This window comes from Antechinus flavipes, chromosome 3 (assembly GCF_016432865.1).
Source record: "Antechinus flavipes isolate AdamAnt ecotype Samford, QLD, Australia chromosome 3, AdamAnt_v2, whole genome shotgun sequence".
Lineage (NCBI taxonomy): Eukaryota > Metazoa > Chordata > Mammalia > Dasyuromorphia > Dasyuridae > Antechinus > Antechinus flavipes.
In genome coordinates this window covers 165753087-165776796 of record NC_067400.1, presented here as the reverse complement: position 1 = coordinate 165776796, position 23710 = coordinate 165753087, and the positions used below count along the sequence as shown (strand labels likewise).

At 33.7% G+C, this 23710-nt stretch overlaps 1 protein-coding gene and 1 long non-coding RNA gene across 2 annotated transcripts in view; one reads left to right on the top strand and one right to left on the bottom strand.

The window, feature by feature from the left end:
- The window catches only part of MYO16 (myosin XVI), a 722870-nt gene that overhangs the window by 248612 nt on the left and 450548 nt on the right, over positions 1 to 23710 (bottom strand). The gene's annotated exons all lie outside the window — the stretch shown is intronic.
- Positions 13884 to 23710, top strand: part of LOC127553459 (uncharacterized) — a 37891-nt gene continuing 28064 nt past the window's right edge. The window contains exon 1 of the long non-coding RNA XR_007951744.1: positions 13884 to 22286. This is a non-coding gene — a long non-coding RNA (uncharacterized LOC127553459). The remainder of the gene's footprint in view (positions 22287 to 23710) is intronic.

The following is a 23710-nucleotide window of genomic DNA, read 5'->3' as shown; positions in this document are numbered from 1 at the left end:
ATTGAGGGGGTAATGAGAGCTATGCAAAAAAAAAAAATGTGAAAAGAGAAATAACAGCTTGGCAAAAGATGTTTCAAAAATTTGCAAAAAATTATTGAAGAAAATAACTCCTTAAAAACTAGAATAGGCAAGAGGAAACTAATGATACCATGAGATATTAAGAAACAATGTCAAGACTTCTGGCCAAGATGGCGGAGAGGAGGCACATAGCTGTGTAAGCTCCATGGTTTCTCTAAGAATCCATTTCATGACAAGCCTCTGAATTAATGCTTGACTGAAAAAAAGACCCACAAATAGTTACCAAGAGAAGACATCCTTGAAATTCACCAGGAAAGGTCTGTTTTTGCTCGAGGGTGGGGATGGTTTTAGATTGGGCGCAGGCTGAGGGCAGGCAGCAGCAGTGAGAGCCCGGCAAGCAACTCACAGTCGAGCAGACCGGAGGGGGGTGGGGTGTGATCTCAGCCTTCTCTGCAGGGAGAGCTTTGCTACAGGATTGGATACTTTGCTCTGGCAGCAAGTCAGTAGTGCAGCAGAGAAGCTAAAAACACCGGTGGTGAAGAAAACAACCCCAAACAGCTGGAGTTTCTCGGGACCTGGCCACCCCTCTCCCACAGTGTCTCAGCACGCTCTCAGAGTCTCAGAGCACAGGCGCAACACAGTCCTTCTAGTGCCTCGCTGCTGCCCCCCCCCCCCCCCCCCACAGTCTGTAGGGGAAGCTCGGTAACACCACCCAGCCCCTCCCCCCAAAAAAGCAGATTCCATTTGGGTTTTTTTTTCTTTTTTTCTTTGCTAGTTTGCCTGTGAGTCTTCTCTGACAAAATGAGCAAAAAATTGAAAAGGACCTTAACCATTGACAGCTTCTGTATAGATAGAGAGCAGACTCTAAAACCTGAGGAGACTAAAAACAGACTGTCGCCAGGTGAATCTCCAAAGGAGGAGATCATCTGTTCCTCAGCACAGATGAATCTCATAAAAGAAATTAAAAAGGCTCTCACAAGAGAGCTAGAAGAAAAATGGGAAAAGGAGAGGGAGGCTTGGTAAGAAAGTCTGGAGGAGTCATCCCACTCATTTAAAGACAGAGTGGATAAAGAAATAAAATCCTTGAAAAATAGGATTAGTGAACTGGATACAGAAAATAGCTCTCTAAAAAATAAAATTGGCGAAATGGAAAAAAATTCCATAGAACAAAAGAACTCAATTAGACAATTAGAAAAAGATATTTAAAAAGTGAGTGAAGAAAATACTTCATTGAAAATCAGAATCGAACAAATGGAATTGAATGACTCAAGGAGACAAGAAGAATCAGTCAAGCAAAACCAAAAACAAGTCAAACAATGGAAAAGAATGTGAAATACCTTCTGGGGAAAACAACAGACCTGGAAAATAGATCCAGGAGGGACAATCTGAGAATTATTGGACTCCCAGAAAAGTATGAAGAAAAAAAGAGCCTGGACACTATTTTCCAGGAAATTATCAAAGAGAACTGCCCAGAAGTCATAGAAATAGAGGGTAAAATAGACATTGAAAGAATTCATCAATCACCTACTGAAAGGGATCCTAAAATCAAAACACCAAGAAATATAGTGGCCAAATGCCAGAACCCTCAGACGAAGGAAAAAATACTGCAAGCAGCTAGAAAAACCCAATTCAAATATAGAGGAGCCACAATAAGGATTACCCAGGATCTAGCAGTGTCCACTTTAAAAGACCAAAGGGCCTGGAATATGGTATTCCAAAAGGCAAAAGAACTCAGTATGCAAACAAAAATAACTTACCCAGCCAGAATGAGCATCTTTTTCCAGGGAAGAAGATGGTCATTCAACGAAATAAGCAAATTTCACCTATTTTTGATGAAAAAACCAGAACTTAACAAAAAGTTTGATCTACAAATATAGAACTCAAGAGAAATCTAAAAAGGTAAAAAGAAATCTTGGGAACTATATTTTTGCTATAAAGATGTATAAAGAATACATGCATACCTTGTTCTAGAAGCTAGAGGTAGAAAGGACATTGTACCAGAAAAAGGGTAAAGTGGGGGTACTACATCTCAGGAAGAGGCAAAGGAAACCTATTATATCTGAGAGAAAGAACGGAGGGGGATGAATATAGTGGGTATCTTACTGTCTTCAGAATTGGCTTTAAGAGAAAAATTTTAGACATATTCAATTTATGGTGAAACTTCTCCCACCTCATTGAAAAGTGAGAAGGGAAAAGTGAAAAGGGGAGGAATAAGCTAAGCGGAAGGGAATACAGAAACTGTGAGGGAAAGGAGTAAGATAGGGGGAGGAACTCTAAGGTAAGGGGAGGAATACTAAAAAGGGAGGGCTGTGAGAAGCAAGTGGTGCTCACAAGCTTAATACTGGGAAGGGGGGTAAGGAGGAAAGAAGGGAGAAAAGCATAAACAGGGGTTTACAAGATGCAAGTTAGACAGAATTAGCGATTTTAACCATAAATGTGAATGGGGTAAAATCCTCCATAAAGAGGAAGCAAGTTAGCAGACTGAATTAAAAGCCAGAATCCTACAATATGTTATTTACAAGAAACACACCTGAAGCAGGGAGATACATGCAGAGTAAAGGTAAAAGGTTGGAGCAAAATCTACTGTGCTTCAGGTGAAGTCAAAAAAGCAGGGGTAGCCATCCTGATCTCAGATCAAACAAAAGCAAAAATTGATCTAATTAAAAGAGACAAGGAAGGTCACTACATCTTGCTAAAGGGTAGCATAGATAATGAAACAATATCAATATTAAACATATATGCACCAAGTGGTGTAGCATCTAAGTTCTTAAAAGAGAAATTAAGAGAGCTGCAGAAGAAATAGACAGCAAAACTATAATAGTGGGAGATCTCAACTTGGCACTCTCAGAATTAGATAAAGCAAACCACAAAATAAATGAGAAAGAAATCAAAGAGGTAAATAGAATAATAATAAAAAATTAGATATGATAGATCTCTGGAGAAAACAAAATGGAAACAGAAAGGAGTACACTTTCTTTTCAGCAGTTCATGGAACCTATACAAAAATTGACCATATATTAGGGCGTAAAAACCTCAAACTCAAATGCAGTAAGGCAGAAATAGTAAATGCATCCTTTTCAGACCACGATGCAATGAAAATTACATTCAACAAAAAGCCAGGGGAAAGTAGACCAAAAATAATTGGAAACTAAATAATCTCATACTAAAGAATGATTAGGTGAAACAGCAAATCATAGACATAATTAATAACTTCACCCAAGAAAACGACAATAATGAGACATCATACCAAAATGTATGGGATACAGCCAAAGTGGTAATAAGGGGAAATTTCATATCTCAAAAGGCCTACTTGCATAAAATAGAGAAAGAGAAGGTCAATGAATTAGGCTTGCAACTAAAAATACTAGAAAACAAACAAATTAAAAACCCCCCAGTCAAACACTGAACTTGAAATTGTAAAAATAAAAGGAGAGATCAATAAAATTGAAAGTAAAAAAAAAAAAAAACTATTGAATTAATTAATAAAACTAAGAGTTGATTTTATGAAAAAACCAACAAAATAGACAAACCCTTAGTAAATCTTATTAAAAAAGGAAAGAGGAAAATCAAATTGTTAGTATTAAAAATGAAAAGGGAGAACTCGCCACTAACGAAGAGGAAATTAGAGCAATAATGAGGAGTTACTTTGCCCAACTTTATGCCAATAAATTTGACAACTTAAATGAAATGGAAGAATACCTTCAAAAATATAGCTTGCCCAAACTAAGAGAGGAAGAAGTAAATAACCTAAACAGTCCCATCTCAAAAAAAGAAATAGAACAAGCTATTAACCAACTCCCTAAGAAAAAACCCCAGGACCAGATGGATTTACATGTGAATTCTACCAAATATTTAAAGAACAATTAATTCCAATGCTATATAAACTATTTGAAAAAAAACAAGGATTGAAGAAGTCTTACCAAACTCCTTTTACAACACAGACATGATACTGATACCTAAACCAGATAGGCTGAAAACAGAGAAAGAAAATTATAGACCAATCTCCCTAAGGAATATTGATGCTAAAATCTTAAATAAAATATTAGCAAAAAGATTACAGAAAATCATCCCCAGGATAATATACTATGACCAAGTAGGATTTATACCGGGAATGCAGGGCTGGTTCAATATTAGGAAAACCATTAGCATAATTGACTATATCAATAACCAAAAAAACAAAAACCATATGATCATCTCAATAGATGCAGAAAAAGCATTTGATAAAATCCAACACCCATTCCTAATAAAAACACTTCAGAGTATAGGAATAAATGGACTTTTCCTTAAAAGAGTCAGGAGCATATATTTAACACTGTCAATAAGCATCATATGCAATGGGGAAAAACTGGAACCTTTCCCAGTAAGATCTGGTGTGAAGCAAGGTTGCCCACTATCACCATTATTATTCAATATTGTATTAGAAACACTAGCCTCTGCAATAAGAGTCGAGAAAAAGATTAAAGGAATTAGAGTAGGCAATGAGGAAACCAAACTATCACTCTTTGCAGATGATATGATGGTATAACTAGAGAACCCCAAAGATTTTACTAAAAAACTATTAGAAATAATTCATAACTTTAGCAAAGTAGCAGGATACAAAATAAATCCCCATAAATCCTCAACATTTTTATACATCACCAACAAAATCCAACAACAAGAGGTACAAAGAGAAATTCTATTCAAAATAACTGTCGACAGATAAAATATTTGGGAATCTATCTACCAAAAGAAAGTCAGGAATCATATGAGCAAAATTACAAAAAACTTTCCACACAAATAAAGTCAGACTTATATAATTGGAAAAATATTAAGTGTTCTTGGATAGGCCAAGCAAATATAATAAAGATGACAATACTCCCTAAACTAATCTACTTATTTAGTGCTATGCCAACCAGACTTCCAAGAAAATATTTTAATGATTTAGAAAAAATAACAACAAAATTCATATGGAACAATAAAAAGTCAAGAATCTCAAGGGAATTAATGAAAAAAAAAAAATCAAATGAAAGTGGTCTAGCTGTACCTGATGTAAAACTATATCATAAAGCAGCAGTCACCAAAACCATTTGGTATTGGCTAAGAAATAGATTAGTTGATCAGTGGAATAGGTTAGGTTCACAAGACAAAATAGTCAACTATAGCAATCTAGTGTTTGACAAACCCAAAGATCCTAACTTTTGGGATAAGAATTCATTATTTGATAAAAACTGCTGGAATAAATGGAAATTAGTATGGCAGAACCTTTAACTGTGAAGATATTTTCCCAATTTGTTGCTTCCCTTCTAATCTTGTTTGCATTAGTTTTGTTTGTACAAAGGCTTTTTAATTTGATATAATCAAAATTTTCTATTTTGTGATCAGTAATGGTCTCTAGTTCATCTTTCGTCACAAACCCCAAAGATTTTGGGCCCACACTTAACACCATATACCAAGATAAGATCAAACTGGGTCCATGACCTAGGCATAAAGAACGAGATTATAAATAAATCAGAGGAACATAGGATAGTTTATCTCTCAGACTTGTGGAGGAGAAAGAAATTTGTGACCAAAGATGAACTAGAGACCATTACTGATCACAAAACAGAAAATTTTGATTATATCAAATTAAAAAGCCTTTGTACAAACAAAACTAATGCAAACAAGATTAGAAGGGAAGCAACAAATTGGGAAAATATCTTCACAGTTAAAGGTTCTGATAAAGGCCTCATTTCCAAAATATATAGAGAATTAACTCTAATTTATAAGAAATCAAGCCATTCTCCAATTGATAAATGGTCAAAGGATATGAATAGACAATTTTCAGATGATGAAATTGAAACTATTACCACTCATATGAAAGAGTGTTCCCAAATCATTATTGATCAGAGAAATGCAAATTAAGACAACTCTGAGATATCACTACACACCTGAGGGATTGGCTAAGATGACAGGAAAAAGTAATGATGAATGTTGGAGGGGATTGGGGAAAACTGGGACACTGATGCATTGTTGGTGGAGTTGTGAATGAATCCAACCATTCTGGAGAGCAATCTGGAATTATGCCCAAAAAGTTATCAAACTGTGCATACCCTTTGATCCAGCAGTGTTACTTCTGGGCTTATATCCCAAAGAGATACTAAAGAAGAAAAAGGGACCTGTATGTGCCAAAATGTTTGTGGCAGCCCTGTTTGTAGTGGCTAGAAACGGGAAATTGAATGGATGCCCATCAATTGGAGAATGGTTGGGTAAATTGTGGTATGTGAATGTTATGGAATATTATTGTTCTGTAAGAAATGACCAGCAGGATCAATACAGAGAGACTTGGAGAGACTTACATGAACTGATGCTAAGTGAAATGAGCAGAACCAGGAGATCATTATATACTTCAACAACGATACTGTATGAGGATGTATTCTGATGGAAGTGGATTTCTTTGACAAAGAGACCTAACTCCATTTCAATTGATAAATGATGGACAGAAGCAGCTACACCCAAAGAAAGAACACTGGGAAATGAATGTAAACTATTTGCATTCTTGTTTTTCTTCCCGGGTAATTTTTACCTTCTGAATCCAATTCTCCCTGTGCAACAAGAGATCTATTCAGTTCTGCAAACATATATTGTATCTAAGATATACTGCAACATATTTAACATATATAGGACTGCTTGTCATCTAGGGGTGGGGGTGGAGGGAAGGAGGGGAAAAATCGGAACAGAAGCGAGTGCAAGGGATAATGTAAAAAAAAAATTACTCTGGTATAGGTTCTGTCAATAAAAAGTTACTATAAAAAAAAGAATAGTAATAGGAATGTGTCAAAAAGTATGTGTCAAAAATGATTCTTGATCTATTTCTTGTTTTCACCATCAAAAGATTATTTAAATGTGACACATTTGATTTGTTTTGATTTTGCAACATATCTTCTTATTTTTATTCTTTCTTTTACATTTTAATGGTTTTGACCTTTGATTTGGCAAACTGATAAGCCTCTGGCTTTTTTTAGGTCTCCCTAAGGTCTCACTTATGCTCCATGATGCCTTTCAGAGTACTCCTGCATTTTAGTGCCTTCTCTCTGAAATTAACTCCAATTTATCTTGTTTAACCACTTGTTTGTACATAGTGTCTGCATGTCAACTCCCTCATTAGATCCTTGAGAGTGAAGACTTAGCTTGTTTGTTTTTGCTTTTGTAATCCCAGATTTAGCTCAGTGCTTGGAACTTAGTGAATACTTATAACTGTTTAACTTGACTTGTTTTATACAAACAGTTGACTCAGAAATGATCCCCATATTAGTAATCAATTATTTTATGTGGAAGATATAATCAAGTTGTGACTTCTTAAAATGACTAGTCCCTTCTTATTCTAGAAGAAAATATCTACATGAGAAGGGCATGAGACTTATATGTAGTCTATAAGAGGTTATTTTTTGTTTCTTATACATTATTCATGTTTTCCAACATGATTTTTTGCTATGCCCATATTTTCATCAAAGTCTCAAGAATTCACTGAATAAATTGGGAGAGCTTCATGAACTTTGTCAAATTTCTCTACTTCCTCATTTTATTGCAACTGCTATTATAAAACATATTATAATTACTTAATGGTGATTCATGAATGCCCATCATAAGCAATGCAATATATAATTACACACTCCCCACACACACCATAGAAATGTTTCAAGTTTTGTAAGCATACTAAAACTAACCTTGTCAACTTTGTATTTACTCTTCCAAGCAGGAACAACCTATAAAATATCCTTTCATTTAGATGGGAACTTATTTTTTTTGCATTCTGTTTTCATTTATAATAAGAATGTGAAGATTTGATTCAGTTCTTTCATAATTTGCTCGCTCACTGCTCACCAAACTATCGTTTCCTATTTAGAGCATAAAGAGTTAAATTAATGTTTATTATGGTGTAAGTAAGTTTCTTAGGATGGCTGACCCACTTTTTTTCTTGTTACTCTGCCATCATTACTAGAGAAAAAGGTGTGAACTTAGGGCCATTTATTTATTTTACTTTGTTCTATGGGTTGCCATGGCCTAAGAATTTATCACCAAGTCATCAGTCGACTGGTAATAAGTTTTTCTTGACTTAGCTCAATAAGTCCTTAAAAAGTAGAAACATTCTGTTGCTAGGAATGCAGAAAAAGCCTCTCCAGCATTGGAGAGTTTGTATTCCTTTAGTAAACTCTTTAAAAAACTCAGGCTCACATCCATGGCATAATAATGTATCAGAGTTGGAAGTTGGAGAAGTATATTAAATGAGCATCTTAAAGGCTGATCATTAGTCAGATTATACTTCTGGATTAAAAGCTTATAGCATTGTTATTTTCATATTAATCAATTCTAATTCATGAATAAATCTTTCCAAAATGTAGAATTTGAGAGCAAAGTTCTGGGAGAGGAAATAATATAATAATAAAAATAATGACAATACTAATAATAATAATTGCAATTAATAGAGTGCTTTAAAATTTACAAAACACTTGGCACAAATGTATACTATTACTGTGAATTAGACAATAAGAATGGGTAGCTATATAGTACATTGGAAAAAGCACCAGATTTGGAGTCAGGAAGACCTCTGTTCAAATCTAGCTTTACTATGCTAAAATGGGCAAGTTACTTAACACTATTTGTCTCAGTTTCTCACCTGTAAAATGAACTAGAGAAGGAAATGGTAAACCAATCCAGTATCCTTGCCAAGAAAATCCTCACCAGGGATCATGAAGAGTCAAACATGAGTGAAATAAATGAACAACAACAATAACATTCAATATAAATATTATTAGCCCCCACCATTTACTTGTTAAACAGTTCTAAGATCCAGAGAACTTAAGTGATATTCCTTTTGTCACATATTTAATAATGCTTAGAATTAGGACTAAAACTTTGTTCTAAATTCAAGATAAGGATTTTTTTCTATTATGTCCAATAGCCTGTCTCAGAAATAGAATATAGTTGGAGTTTAGAAATAAGAACAGAGATGTAAAGGGCCAGGAATGAATATCTGAAAAAGAGAAAATTGTATATCATTATTAGTTGTTTTAAAAATGTAAATCAGGGCAGCTAGGTGGTGCAGTGTATAGAGCACTAGTCCTGAAGTCAGGAGGATGTAAGTTCAAATCTGATCTCAGACACTTAACACTTTTCTAGCAGTATAACCTTGAGCAAGTCACTTAACCCAAATTGCCTCAGCCAAAAAAAAAAAAAAAAAGTAAATCAAATACTTACTTCTTTATTATTAATATATTCAGTAAAGAATAAGGGAGACCAATCAGCAAATGGTGATTGGAGCTTTGGTATAGGGTACTAAAAAGATGTGCTGATTTTGCCAGCTGTATAACTTAGATCTCTTTTCCAATTATTTCAATAAAGTTGAATAAAGAGCACCAGACTAAATTGTGATTGAGAAATCTAAGGATACTCTACATTGGGATATACAATATCACAAATTAAACCCAGAGCCAAATAAGAACTGTAACCAGAGAAGGGAGATCACATAGATCTAGCAGGATGATGGGAATATGCCTATAGTTAGTAATAATGGCATCAGAAGCTTTGATAATGTTATGCCACAGTTCCCTTTTGATGTCCTGACATAGTTTCCCCATTGTCCTATTTAGTTACTCTGCCTCAGGTTATAACCTTTCCCTCTTAATGTTTGATGAGATAAAGGTCTACCTCAGTTGCTCTACTCCAAAACCCCTGGGGCTATAATCATTCCCTCTTAAATGGTTGATGAGATAAAGGTTTTATATCTTTAGGTTATAATCATTCCTTCTTAATGTTTGACAGGATAAAGGTTTATCCATTTTAGATGTCATTAGAATATCAGTAACCTCTCCAGTACTTCCCTCCATTGTGTCATCCCAGGTGCCACCCCCCCATTAGGTTATTCCCATCCAGGTACCTCCCCCATTATGTATTGTTCTTGTTATCCTATAAAAGAGTCTAGTTGTATAATGCTCAATGTTGGATTCTTTGAGATGATAGTCTCATCCAGGCTTGGGACCAAGATCCATTTGGTCCCAATATATCTCTCCATTTAATAAACTATTAAATTGGTCTCTAACCTCTGTCTTGCTCAGTTTCTCTGGCATTAAAATAGAACAAGAATGAATGTTCAGCTCTATCTTTTTGAACTTGCAGATCTTATCAGACAGGGACTGAGGCTAGCAATTATCTTCTAAAAGCATCAGCTAGTGGAAGCCTGTAATTGTGTTGCTTGGATTGCCTCGATTCCCCTAAAAAGGATCAAGAACTTGAAAATCTTAGCTTAGGAGAGTTTAGGAGGAGTGTTTAGAATTAGTGGCAGCTGAAATTTTTCAACTTCCTGGAGGCCTAATCCATATCTGAAATCCTTGAAGATCACAGTATTGAATACCTGGAAAACTTGGTAACAATATCACAGACAATTCAGATCAGGACCCAAAAGGCCCAATAATCCCTAAAAAATAAACAAACAAATAAATAAATAAATCCCTAAAATCCCTAAAAATAGAGCAAAGAAACTTGCTCTATTAAGAAATCAGAATTCAATAAATAAGACTGAAAGAAAAATTAAGTAAATTACAAATTAAACAAATAACTTAAAAACTACATTAATGGTGTGGATAATATGGGATCAGGAATGTCCAAGACATAAGAATAAGAAAGGGAATGGATTTGAAACATAAACAAACAGTTTATAGAAAACAATACTCTGTCCACAAGGTTATCTAAAGTTTCTGGAAGAAGTAAATTGGTGTATTTTAAAAATAGTTCTATATGAAAAAAAATGGAAATAAGAGTTCTAGATGGATAATTTGGAAGAAAAATTAAAAGCTTAGTAGAAGAATCACAGCTCTTTTCTAAGTAAGTAAAATTAAGAGGGATCAAATATCAAATAAGACACTGAAAAAGATAAAGACATAAATCTATCACTAATTATTAGAGAAGTTTAACTACTGAAAACTAGTTGCCTGAATGAGTGGATACACAAGGTTAGAATAACCAAGGTAACAGAATGTATATATTTAATCTTCTTATATAGTGAAAGACATAGTAGCCAAGGACAATATTGCTTTAAAATACAAGCTTATTTGTAAATCATTAATATGAGGAAAGAAGAGGATAAGAGAAAAAATCACTGTTGAAATCCACTAACAAATGATTTAAAAGCAGTTATTCCTTCCACATTGCACCTGGTCAGGATAAGAAATGTTTCATTTTTTAAAAAATTCATATTTATTTAATTTTAATCTTCTGTTACATGTAATATTTTACTTAACATTGACCCACATATAGCCTGTGACCAAATATTTAACTCAAATTTTACTATAAACCTCCCATAAAAGAAAAAGAAAAAGAAAAATCTGACTACTTCTCTGGTACAAATGGAGGGAGGCTCAAAAAATTTTATGTGGATTTTCCAGATCATGGGATTCTATGTCCCTAATGCCTTAAGTGTGGAAGGAATACATGTAATTAAGGACTAACAGAAATTTAATTAAATCAAGAGTATTTGTAAACAAAAAGTCACATTTTTGGTATTCGTTATAAATGCTTTTCTTACAAAAGTCTTATGAGTTAGAAAATGGAAAAGTAGATGGGGACCAGTGAATCAGGAACACTGAATGCCAAACAGAGTTGTGGAAATGATCATAACCTATTCCACTAGGCTACTTTTTAAAAAAATGATAAAACAATCCTCATCCAGGTTTTGAGTTATCAATCACCTTCTTATATTCTAATTTTACGTCTCAATATTATTTTCTCCTATAGTAGAAAACTGATATCATGCAAGAAGGTAAGTTAAAAATAAAATATTTTAAAGTTTACTTTTAAAATGTCATTTCAAATTTACAATTCTGAAAGTACTATGAGAACTAAGCAGACATCAAAAAGTTCTTGAATTGATTTCATGAGTTAAGATAGGCTCAGAGGTAAGAGGACCATAAGATTCTATTAACAAATCAAATTTATATAAGCTTTAAGTTCTTTCCCTACAAAAATATTGAGAGACAGATAAAGCAATAATATTATTCTCATTCTAAATATAAGGAAGCTGAAGCTCTGACAAGTAAAATGACTTGTTCAGAGTCAAATAGCTATCAGATGTCAGAGGCAGGAATTTAATCCTAGTAATTTTACTCCAAGTTCAGAACACTTTGTATTAAGCTATGTTCCCTCAAAATTAGGTTTATTATTTATTAATTTTGAGAAAGCTTTTGGTTCAAGAGAGAAAAAAATACAACTTTAAAAAGATGCTTCAAGAAAAAAACAGAGTTTAAAAAGACTTTGTTTTTAGCTTCCTGAAGTTTACATTTAAACTGCAAAATCTAATAAATATTTGAAAAATTTTAACACCAAAATAATACATGTTAAATGTAGTAACATGGTCCAAAGCAAAGTCCTATGTTTGGTCCAGATGAAAAGGTATGGATTAGGGATAAGTGGGAGGGAAAGCTTCATAAAAGACATATGAGTTGGTCTTTAATGGTCAGACAGGAATTCAACAAATAAAGAAAAGAGAAGTAAGACATTCTAACAGGAGCACAGCTAGAGTTAAATTTCAAGACAAGAATTGCAGGCCATATATGCTTTGGGGACAGTCAACAATCTGATTTGATTGACATTTCAGTATATAACAGTAATATTAGACAAGTCTGTAAAGGTAGAAGGATAAGAGAATGGGAAGAGGTTTTAATGTCACAAACAATATGAGACAATTAAGATTTCACAGCAAAAAAAAAAAAAAAAAAAAAAAAGACTTGATCTATGTATTAAAGAAGATTAGTTTGGGAGCAGACTAATCCAGAATGGAGGAGGAAAAAAGAGAATGGAAGCTTGTTAAAAGCCTTCTATAATAGTCAATTAGCTTGATAATGATTCTCCCTACTGAGCTGGTGGCAACTAGAAAAGAAAGGATTGAAGAGATGTTAGAGATACTATATAGGTCAAATCGATAAGACTTGGCAACCAATTAGAAATAAGAGGTCAAGGAAGTCAAAGTCCTGTGACCCTGGCACAGGAAAAACTAAGGGAAGGAAATGGCTGGAGACTATTGATAAGAATGCATCTTGTATCAGCCTCGTAACACAGGGTCACTGCTTAGACTTTGAACATATAGCACAGATTAGAGCAAATTCACCCAATTAACCAGACTCCCAATGCGGTTGCATTTATTTGTTAAATTGAGATTTTGCTGTTCCCTATTGCTCTTTCTCTTTTTGATATAGATTAGTCAATATCATAATCACTTTTTAAGTCCAGATTAAGCAAAACCAGAGTCAGATGCTTTGTTGAAGATCCATGAAACAGAAATCGCTGATAAGGGGGTTGGTAATCAAAAAAAAAAAAAAAAATTGGACTCAGAATGAAATACTGGTATTTTCACAGCTTTAGTAATAGAAAAAAAGGAAGGTCATTAGTCATTTATTTAGATACTTTGCATGGAATTGGGGGAAAACTTGGACAAGAATCAAAGATGAGAAGTTTTTAAAAACTGTGATCTATATCAATGAAGAGAATGCCTGTTCCAATGAAATCAGAAGTCCTTCAAATCTATGCCTTGATCAAATAATTGAAGTATCATTTGGATGTCTCAAATGGGATTACATTTTAACTAGAAAAATCTCTGTCATTTTGTTAGCTTCATCCAAATCCATTGCAGTGCCTTACTTTAAAAGGATTGTCTAGCAGATCTCAATAAAACTTTGTCCAATTTTTTTTAAGTCAAAGGACTGCCTTTATGTCATTATTTATAAAGTATTCTTTGATAATCATTCTGGATAGAATCAAACAATTCTACCACTACTATCTAAAAAAATAACTTTAAAAGCACATCAAGTTTTTAATATCAGAAACATTTTCTGCTTTCCAGTTTCAATTTATCCACATTATTTTCTCTTAAAGTAGGGAAATTATATTATGTAACAGAATGCAAGCTAAGAGAAAAAAATTAATTTTAATATTTATAATACTAAAGGCATGATGGGATCTAATCATTCACTCATCAATAAGTTGTAGAATTAATGTCATGAGTTAATATACTCTAGCTACAAATAATTACTGTATAGGCAGGATTTAAAATGTCTGAAGGGGCAAATAATGAATTCTATCTTTTTCTATCTCTCAGCAGAGATGGAGAACTATAATTATAGGAGATATTATATTGAACTGAGAGAAGAGGAAAGGGGAAGTAAAAGAGGATAAATTTCCTTTTTTTAGTTATAGCAATCACTCTGATAGATATAAGGTAGTACCACAGAACTGTTGTTGTTGTTTTAATTTGTGTTTCTCTCATCAATAGTGATTTGGAGCATTTTTTTTTAATATGAGTAAAGGTCATTTAATTTTTTCATCTGAAAACTGACTCCATATCCTTTTATCATTTATCAATTGTGGAAGGACTTATATTTTTATAAATTTTACTCAGTTCTCAATATATATGAGAAATGAGGCCATTATTAGAGATACTTGTTACAAAAAATTTCCCCTAGTTTTCTGCTTCCCCTTTAATTTTGTTGCATTGGTTTTGTTTGTGCAAAACCTTTTTAATTTTATATAGTCAAAGATATTGATTTTACTTTTTAAAATGTTCTCCATATCTTTATTGGTCCTAAATTCTTCCTTTTCCACAAAGCTGACAGAAAAACTATTCTATGCTCTCTTAATTTGTTTATGGAATCATCCTTTATGTCTAAATCATGTGCCCATTTTGACCTTATCTTGGCATAGAGTATGAGATGTTGGTCTATACCAAGTCTCTAGTATTTTACAGTTTTCCCAGCAGTTTTGTCAAATAATAAGTTTTTGTACCAAAAGCTTGGATCTTTGAATTTATCAGATTTATCATTTACTAGATTATTATGATAATTTATTAGAATACAATTTGTACCTAATCTGTTCCATGGATTTATTAACATATATATATATATATATATTTATATTTATATTTTTAAGCCAGCACCAGATTGTTTTGATGATTACTGCTTTGAGATCTGGTATGGCTGTACCACTTTCTTTTACATTTTTTAATTGATTTCCTTGATATCCTCACTCTTGTTCTTCCAAATGAATTTTGTTATTTTTTTTTAACTCCATAAGACACTTTTTTGGTAGATTTGATTGGTATGACACTGAATAAGTAGAATTTTGTGGAATTGTCATTTTTGTATATTGGCTTAACTTAATCATTAGCAATTAATATGTTTCCAATTCTTTGAATCTGATTTTTTTTTTTTTTTTTTTGGTACTGTCTGGTTGTTTAAAATGGAATTTTTGTTTCAATTTCTTGCTGCTTGACTGTCTTGATAATATGTAGAAATACTAATGATTTATGTGTATTTATTTTACATTTTTCAATTTTGCAAAAGATAATAATGATTTCAAGTACTTTTTAATTGATTTTCTAAGTATAATATCATACCATCTACAAAGAACTATATTTCATTGCCTTTTCTAACATTTTTTTCTTTTCTTATTGCTATAGTCAACATATTTAGTAAAATATTAAACAATAGAGGTGATAATAGGCATCCTTGGTAATCCTCTGATTGCATTTATCTAGTTTATCCCCATTACAGATAATGCTTGCTGAGAGTTTTAGATAAATAGTATTCATTATTTTAAGGTAAACATTTATTCCAGTGTTCTCTAGTTTTTTGTTTTGTTTTGTTTTTGCTGAGGCAATTGGGGTCAAGTGACCTGCCCAGGGTCACACAGCTAGGAAGTGTCAAGTGTCCAAGACCAAATTTGAACTCAAGTCCTCCTGACTTCAGGGATGGTGCTCTATCCACTGTGCCACCTATCTGTCCCAACTCTCTATTATTTTTAATAAGAATGAGAGCTATATTTTATCAAACCTTTTTATGTGAGATAATCATAAAATTTTTTTAGTTGTTTTACTGATGGGTCAATTATGCTGACAGTTTTCTTAATATTGGACCAGCTCTGCATTCCTGGAATAAATGCCACCTGGTCATAGTTTATGATCTTTGTGATATATTGCTGTAATTTCCTTGCTAGTATTCTATTTATTTATTTATTTTACATTAAAATTCATTAAGGAAATAGTTCTGTAACTTTCTTCTTCTGTTTTGGTTCTTCCCAGTTTGGGTGACAGCATTATATTTGTGTCATAAAGGGAATTTGTAGGACTCCTTTTTCTTCCATTTTCCAAATATTTTATTGTAAAGGGCTGAACCTATGAAAAGGTGTACTTAAATCAGACAACTGAGCACTTAAGGCTAATTACCTATTTGATGTGAGACAATGACTCTATTAGCATATGTTCTGGATAAATGGCTCTTCTCATTGTTTGGTGCTTATTCAATATTTGATGTTAAGGTATTTTGGGGCAGGACAGGGAGCAGAGAAATTGGTGATTTTGGACTCAAGAATCCAGAAGTCTTGTATCAGTTTATCTGTCTCCTTCATTTCTCCCCCTCAAGACAAAAGACTTTAATTCATCCTGACTGGCAAATCCTGAGGCCTCTAGGGAGCTAACCTGGGCTTAACATTTTATACAATAGTGAGATTAATTGTTCTTTAAATGTTTAATAGAATTTGCTTGTGACTCTATTAGGTTCTGGGGATTATTTCTTAAGAAGTTCATTTATGGTTTATTCAATTTCTTTTTCTAAGATTGGATTATTTGATTATTTGATTTCTTTTTCTGGTAATCTGGGTGATTTATATTTTTTGGGATATTCAGCCATTTCATTTAGATTGTCAAATTTATTGGCATATAATTGGGTAAAATAGCACCTAATAATTATCATAATTTCCTCTTCATTTGTGGTTAATTCATTCCTTTAATTTTTGATACTAGTAATTTGATTTCCTTCTTTCCTTTTTTGAATTAAATTAACCAGTGGTTTATTTACTTTATTGTTTTTTTTTTTTTCATAAAACCAACTACTAGTTTTATTTTTTGATTCAATGGTTTTCTTTTTTTCACTTTATTAATTTCTCTTTTGATTTTGAGGATTTCAATTTGATATTCAATTGAGAATTTTTAATTTGTTCTTTTTTTTTAGCGTTTTAAATTTCATGATCAATTCATCAATCTGCTTTTTCTTTATATTATTGATGTAAGTAGTTAGATATAAAGTTTTACCTAAGTACTACTTTGGCTATATCCCATAAATTTTGATATGTTATCTTATAGTTATTTTTTCTTTAATGATTTCATATTGATTGACTCAGTTGTCTTTTTAGAATTGATTATAAATAATTTTAATTTTTAATTTTATATATAATTTTTCATTTTAATTTTATATGTAATTTAATTTATAATTTTAAATTATACATTTTAACTAAATTTTAATCTCTTTTCATTGTCCATTATTGAATGTGATTTTCATTATATCATGATCTAAAAAGGATATGTTTACTATTTCTGCTTTTCTGCATTTGGTTGTAGACTTTTTATGCCCTAATACAACCAATTTTTGTCTAGTTGCCATGTACTGTCAAGAAAATTCCCAGGTAATTTTCTGAAGATGTCTATGAGATCTCAATTTTCCAGAATTTTATTCCCTTCCTTAACATTTATTTTGTTTGTTTTTTGATTAGGTTTATCTAGTATTAAAAGGTGAGAGTCCAAGTCTATTTCCTCCTGTAACTCATTCAACTTCTTCAAAAATTTAGATAATATACCATTTGATGCTTATAGTTTAATATTCATATGACTTCACTGGCTGTGAAGTTTTTTTTGTTTTTGTTTTGTCTGAGATCATAATTGTTACTCCTGCATATTTTTGCTTTAGCTGAAACATAATAGTTTCTGCTTTAGCCCCCTATCTTTACTCTGTGTGTATCTCTGTGATTGGAATGTGTTTTCTATAGGCAACATATTATAGGAGTTTGGTCTTTAGTCCATTCTGCTATCTTTTTCTGTTTAATGAGTAATTTCATACCATTCACATTTATATTATAACTTTTTTCCTCCTTTTTCATTCATTTATACCTCTTTTTCTTAACCCTTCTGCTTTCTCTCTTTACAAGTGTTTTACTTCTGATCATCACCTTCCCCAATATACTATGTTATGTCCCATATATTAATTCTCTTTCCCTTCCTATTATCTCCATACCACTTTACTTCCTTATAGGGTAAAATGGATTTGTATATCCAACTAACTGTGTATGTTATTCCCTCTTTGAGCCAATCTTGATGAGAAGAGAGTTTAATTTTTGGCTGCCAATCTTCCCTCTTTTCCTCTATTATAATAGCTCTTTAATTCCTCTTTAACATGGGACAATTTTACCCCATTCAATCTCCTGCTTTCTTCTTTGTGAGGGTGTACTTGAATCTAAAACAGCAGGGTGCCTGTAGCTAAGTATCTGCCTGGTGTGAGATGGTGACTCTCTAAGCACATACTTGATGTAATGTAATGATGTGGTCAATCCAATTTGCCACTTATGTAAAGTAATGTGGTGATGTGATATTCTACAGCTGCGCATGCTCAGTGTGGTATCATAATGTAGTCATGAGGGGCATTTAAGGGAGTTCCAGGGCCAAAGGACTCTATCAGCTTCGGTGATCTCAGCTACAAACACTTTAGGCTCCAGAATCCATCTTTGACCAGCCACGTATCTTCTTCCTGCCTCCTTTACTTCACTTCCCTACTAAGCTCAAGGCCTAGAGTTGATCCCAAGGCCCACCAGAGAGCTAGCCTGGACATTAAATAGTTCCTTTTGTAATGGAGTCATAGGGGGTGGGCAGGACTTCTGTATGGGCGGTGGTGATAGTGTCACTGCCTTTCCCACTCCTCCTTTTCTCTCCACCCAGGAAGGCAAAATTGACAGAGGAGGGTCAGAACCTGCTCAGGTATAGGTGGAGATGAAACAAGAGGCCAATGGGGCATGGTATTCAACTTGGTCTAACTGGTTATGCCCTCCAGCTGTGTTGTCAGTCCCATCCCCTTCTTCCTTTTTCTCCTCATACTTCCTTGTTAGACTATCCGTATTATACGCAAGATCTAATTCTCCATACCTTTCAGCTGCTTTATCAGTACCCTCCCTTTCCTGTTCTTTCTCCTTTTTCCTTATTCTAAAACATATGTAATTCCTTAAAGCCAATTGTATTATATTGTATATATAGAATATTTCTTCAGGAATTCAATCAGGACCATTATTTTCATAATATTCAAATAGTTGCTCTCCCACTAGTTTCCACTTGTCTGGCTTTAATCCTTCTTCCTTTGAGAACCAAGGGGACATGTACTCTAATGTTTCTAAAAGTCTAAGGATCTGATCCGAAGTTACCAACAAACCTTGGCTCTTCATTAATCTAACTATGCTTTCTTCACAGTTCCCTTGGGGTAGAGGAGACTCTTTTCTTGGTATTTGCCCCATTTCAGCTAAGAAATGAAAGTTACTAGTTTAGCCCTTAACAAAGTTTCCTCCTTGTCTATTTTTATACTCACCCTATTTCCAGGTCACAGGGACTTCACTGAACATAAGATGACTGCATCAGTTGAGCTTCGTGCAGGTCCTTAATCCATGTTGGGTGCCAATATGCTAGCTCTCTGGTGGGCCTCAGGATCAGTCTGAGGCCTTAGGCTTAGTGGGGGAGTGAAGTGAAGGAAGCAGGAGAGCAGACATGTGGCTGGTCAAAGATGGGGTATGGGGTCTGGAGTCTGGAGCCTGAAGTCTTCTCTGTGGCTGAGATCACCCTAGCCGAGAGAGCTTTCTATCTCTGGGATTCCCTTAAATACCCCAGCACAACTACATTATGACACCACACTGGGCATGCTCTGTAGAACATCACATCACCATATTACCCTAAAGATACACCAACTAGATTGACCACATCATTACATCAAGTATGTGCTTAAAGAACCACCATCTCACACCAGGTAGGTACTTAACTACAATCACCCTGCTACCTTAGATTCAAGTACACCCTTTCAGAGTTCTGGATCCACTACATTTCTCCATACACAAATTTTTTTCTCACCCCTTAATTTTTTGGGGGGAGGAATCATCCCATTAAAGTCACCTTATATCCACACTTTCTGTGTACATATACACCTAGTTGCTCTTATATTAATAAAGTTCTTAAGAGTTACAAATCTCATCCTTCATATATAAATTTAAACAATTTAATCTTATTGAATTTATTCTGTTTTCTTCTTGTTTCTTTTTTAACTTTGCTATGTTTCCTTTTAGTCTTGTATTTGGAAGTCAATTTTTTTTTATTATTATTATTCAGCCTAATTTTTTAATTTGACATGCTTGAAAGTCCTCTAATTCATTAAGCTTTCTCTGTTAGTTGACCAGGGAGAAGTGACTTTATTGCAGCTCTGCTCCAGGGATGGTGTCCTGATGCTGAGTTGCCACAAGAAACAGAGCCTTTTTGTTGGCAGGCGTCAGGGGCAGATTATCAGTGTTGGTCAGCTCCAGGGCAGGGCTTTACTACAGGTTGGCAATTAGGCCAAGACCTCTCAAGTGGCTTGTGCAGAGATTTGGGCTTCTGGGGTAGCACCTTGAGGCACTGCACAGATCGCTCACTTTCTTAGATTACCAGTAAGCAGAAGCATGGCACTTGCTGGTAGATTGCCTCAGGCCTGGAGACTTGCTGCAAGTCTTTTGCTATGAGGCTGACTGTTGCTGATATTCTTGGAACCTCTCTCTCCTTCTACCTCAGTGAGATAGACCTTTCCTGCCATGGTGGTAAACTGCTTCCCTGTTAATACATCAATTCTGATATGGTTTTCTAATTGTTTTGGAGGGAAATGAAGGAGGGTTTCAAAAGATTCCTTCTTTACTATGCCATCTTGGCACAGGAAGTTGTGACGGGCCTTTAAGGCTAAAGAGAGGAGCTCATATGTAATCTCAGTATTAGTAAGGAGCTGTTGAGAATTGATTGGGGAGAGAACAATATGCTAAAATGTGAGATCAGGTAGAATTATTTTGTCAGTGTGAGCAAGATGGATCAAAGTAAGGAGAGATTCAAAGCAAGAAGCCCATTTAAAAGGATGTTCTAATCAAGATGAGAAGTAATAAGGACCTAAAATGAGAATGCAGAGTAGTGTATGAGCAAAGAGAAAACGTCAGATTTGAGAAATGTTGTAAAATTTGAAATAGCAAGATTTGGCAACTGATTGGACATGTGGGGTGAATGTGACTAAGGAATTGAGGATAATGACAGGGTTAAAAATAGACAAGATTGAAAAGATAAGGATTGGAAGTAGGAGCAGTTCAGAGTTCAAGGGGAAAGATGGTGAATCTAATTTTGGATATATTGGTTTTGAGAGGGTTCTGAGACATCCAGTTTGAAAGGTCTACAATGTAAAATATTTATCTAAATTGTCAAATAGTCATTGCATCAGTTAGTTTTATGTGATTGTTTATTTTTTCCTTGTTTACAAAGGAAAGATTGATTATGGGGGGGGGGGGTGATAGGCCATATCCAGAACAATTATGATTAAAAAACAAAGCAAAACAAAACAAAAACATAGTTTATTTTCCAAGATGTAGATTAAAGTGGGCTGAAATTAGGTTGAATATGATCTGACTTAATTTCTTGTAAAAATACCACCCCCCATCCCATACACATATACGTTTTTTGCAGTTTTCAAAACATATTGGGTTAAAATATTCCAGTTTTTTAACCTTTTCCAGATGAAACAACACAAAAAACAACTAACTTTAACTCATTCCAAGCCTTTTTCAATACAATGTCCAACAGTGATTGGTTTTTGTGACAAAAGGGGAATGATTTCTGGGGTGGTGCCATGAGGCACTGCATAGATCACTCACTTTCAGTGTATTGGTACTTATTATTATACATCACATTCTTTCCTTTGCAAAATGTCCTTTCTTCCATTTATTAAAATCCTGTAGGGAAAAATATGGCTTGATATGAAGTCAACTAGACTGTGGAGTGATTTTCAGCGTGTAGTCTTTATTACAGAAGTATTGCCTAAACTAAATATATATTTATATTTCTAACAGAGGGAACACAATTATATAGTTCAAAGTGAACTGTGCTTCAAAATCATTTTGAAGTAAAGTGTACATCTAAAAAATTCACCTCAAAAAAAATTTTTTTTTTCCTTTCTTTTAAATCGTTCAAAGGGAGGCTTTCAGTTCTGATTCTCATTGTTTGACCTACAAAAGTTCTAATATAGAAGCAGCATCACGGGATGAACTTTAAAACTGCAAACTAATGTCAGAAAGAAGACAAATATAGATGAATCTATCCTTTGCCCAAATAATCAGTTGAAAAGTAGAGAGAGAGAGTACCTTCAGTTGATTACATCTATGGTCATCTAGCAAGAAATTGCCATCAGGTATTCTGATTTTGTCTACATGGTTTTTTTTTTTTTGGTTTTGTTTTGTTTTTTTAATTATCATCATGTTGGGATAGCCAATCCCATTGCAAGATATCCATGAATCTCAAAAGACAATGTGTTTGGGGACATTTCAGTTTTCATATTGAATTTGAAGTCAATTAAAGATATCTCTGAATTTTAGGAGGAAAAATACTCATGAAATATAAATTGCCATAAATTTTCTCTTTTTCACTGCATTCTTGGTTTCTGCAGAACAGATTACAAGTATTCCCTTTTAGGGACTTTAAAACATGAATAGGGTGACAGCTGATATATGTGGATAAATAATGCTAAGTAACCAACCAGTATTTATTTAAGCCAGGAGGGAAAGATAAGGAAGGAGGAAAACTTATACATATGGGGGTGGGGGAGGGGAGGGATCAGTAAGTAAATATATCAAAAGTCTGGAGGTTTAGTGTCTTGCTGAAGAAATAGGGCATTCAATATCACTGGATCATGGAGTATATGGGTTAGAGCAAAAGGAATGGAAAGGTTGGGTTGAGGAACAAGTAATTTATCAAATACTGATATAATATTATTCAACATAAGTAGTTCTACATAAAGTTAATATATATGTAAATATATATGCATGTATATGTTTATATGTCTGTGTATATGTACACATGCACATAATTTTTTCCACTAACAAAATTTGCCTGAGGTTCAAGAATAACTCAATTTTAAAAATAAACTTGTTTTTATATAGGCTATATTGAAACCATTTTTTAAAAGGGTAATTTAAAATGAGTTATTAAGCCTTTTCTAGTATGAAAACTCAGAGGCAGACATATACTATTCTATTATTTTATGCTTTTATACAAAAAGAAAACAAGAACTTACTGTCTACTATATGCCAGATACTGTGTTAATTACTATACAAATATTATTATATTTGATCTTCACATAAGTAATATTATAAGCCTTATTTTGCAATTTGGAAAACCAAGGCACATGGTGGTTAGTCACATAACTAGTCACTGTTTGAGACTAGATGAGCTTTGAACTCAGGATTTCCTAACTCCCAAAGCAGTGCTCTATCTACTATATCAACTAGTTGCCCTAGAGTAATGGCTTTGAAAAATCAGTGCCATAAAGTCTATACTTTTTTTTCTTTTAACATTTCAGTTAAAATAGTGCTTGCTCTATGATTGGTTCATCACATCTATGTTGGTCATAGAAATTGTGAAGATGTCTTTTATATTTCTTCTCCCAGATAATCAATATTGGATTTTTTTTTTTTTTATGACTAGGTAAAAGAAGCCATACTTTGCCTCATTCTTTCCTAGCCTAAAACACTGATTGGGTATTGCTTTAGTCAAATAGAGACTTGTTAAAGACCTTAGTTAAAAAATGCCAAGGTCTCCCATGGCATCCAGGGCCAT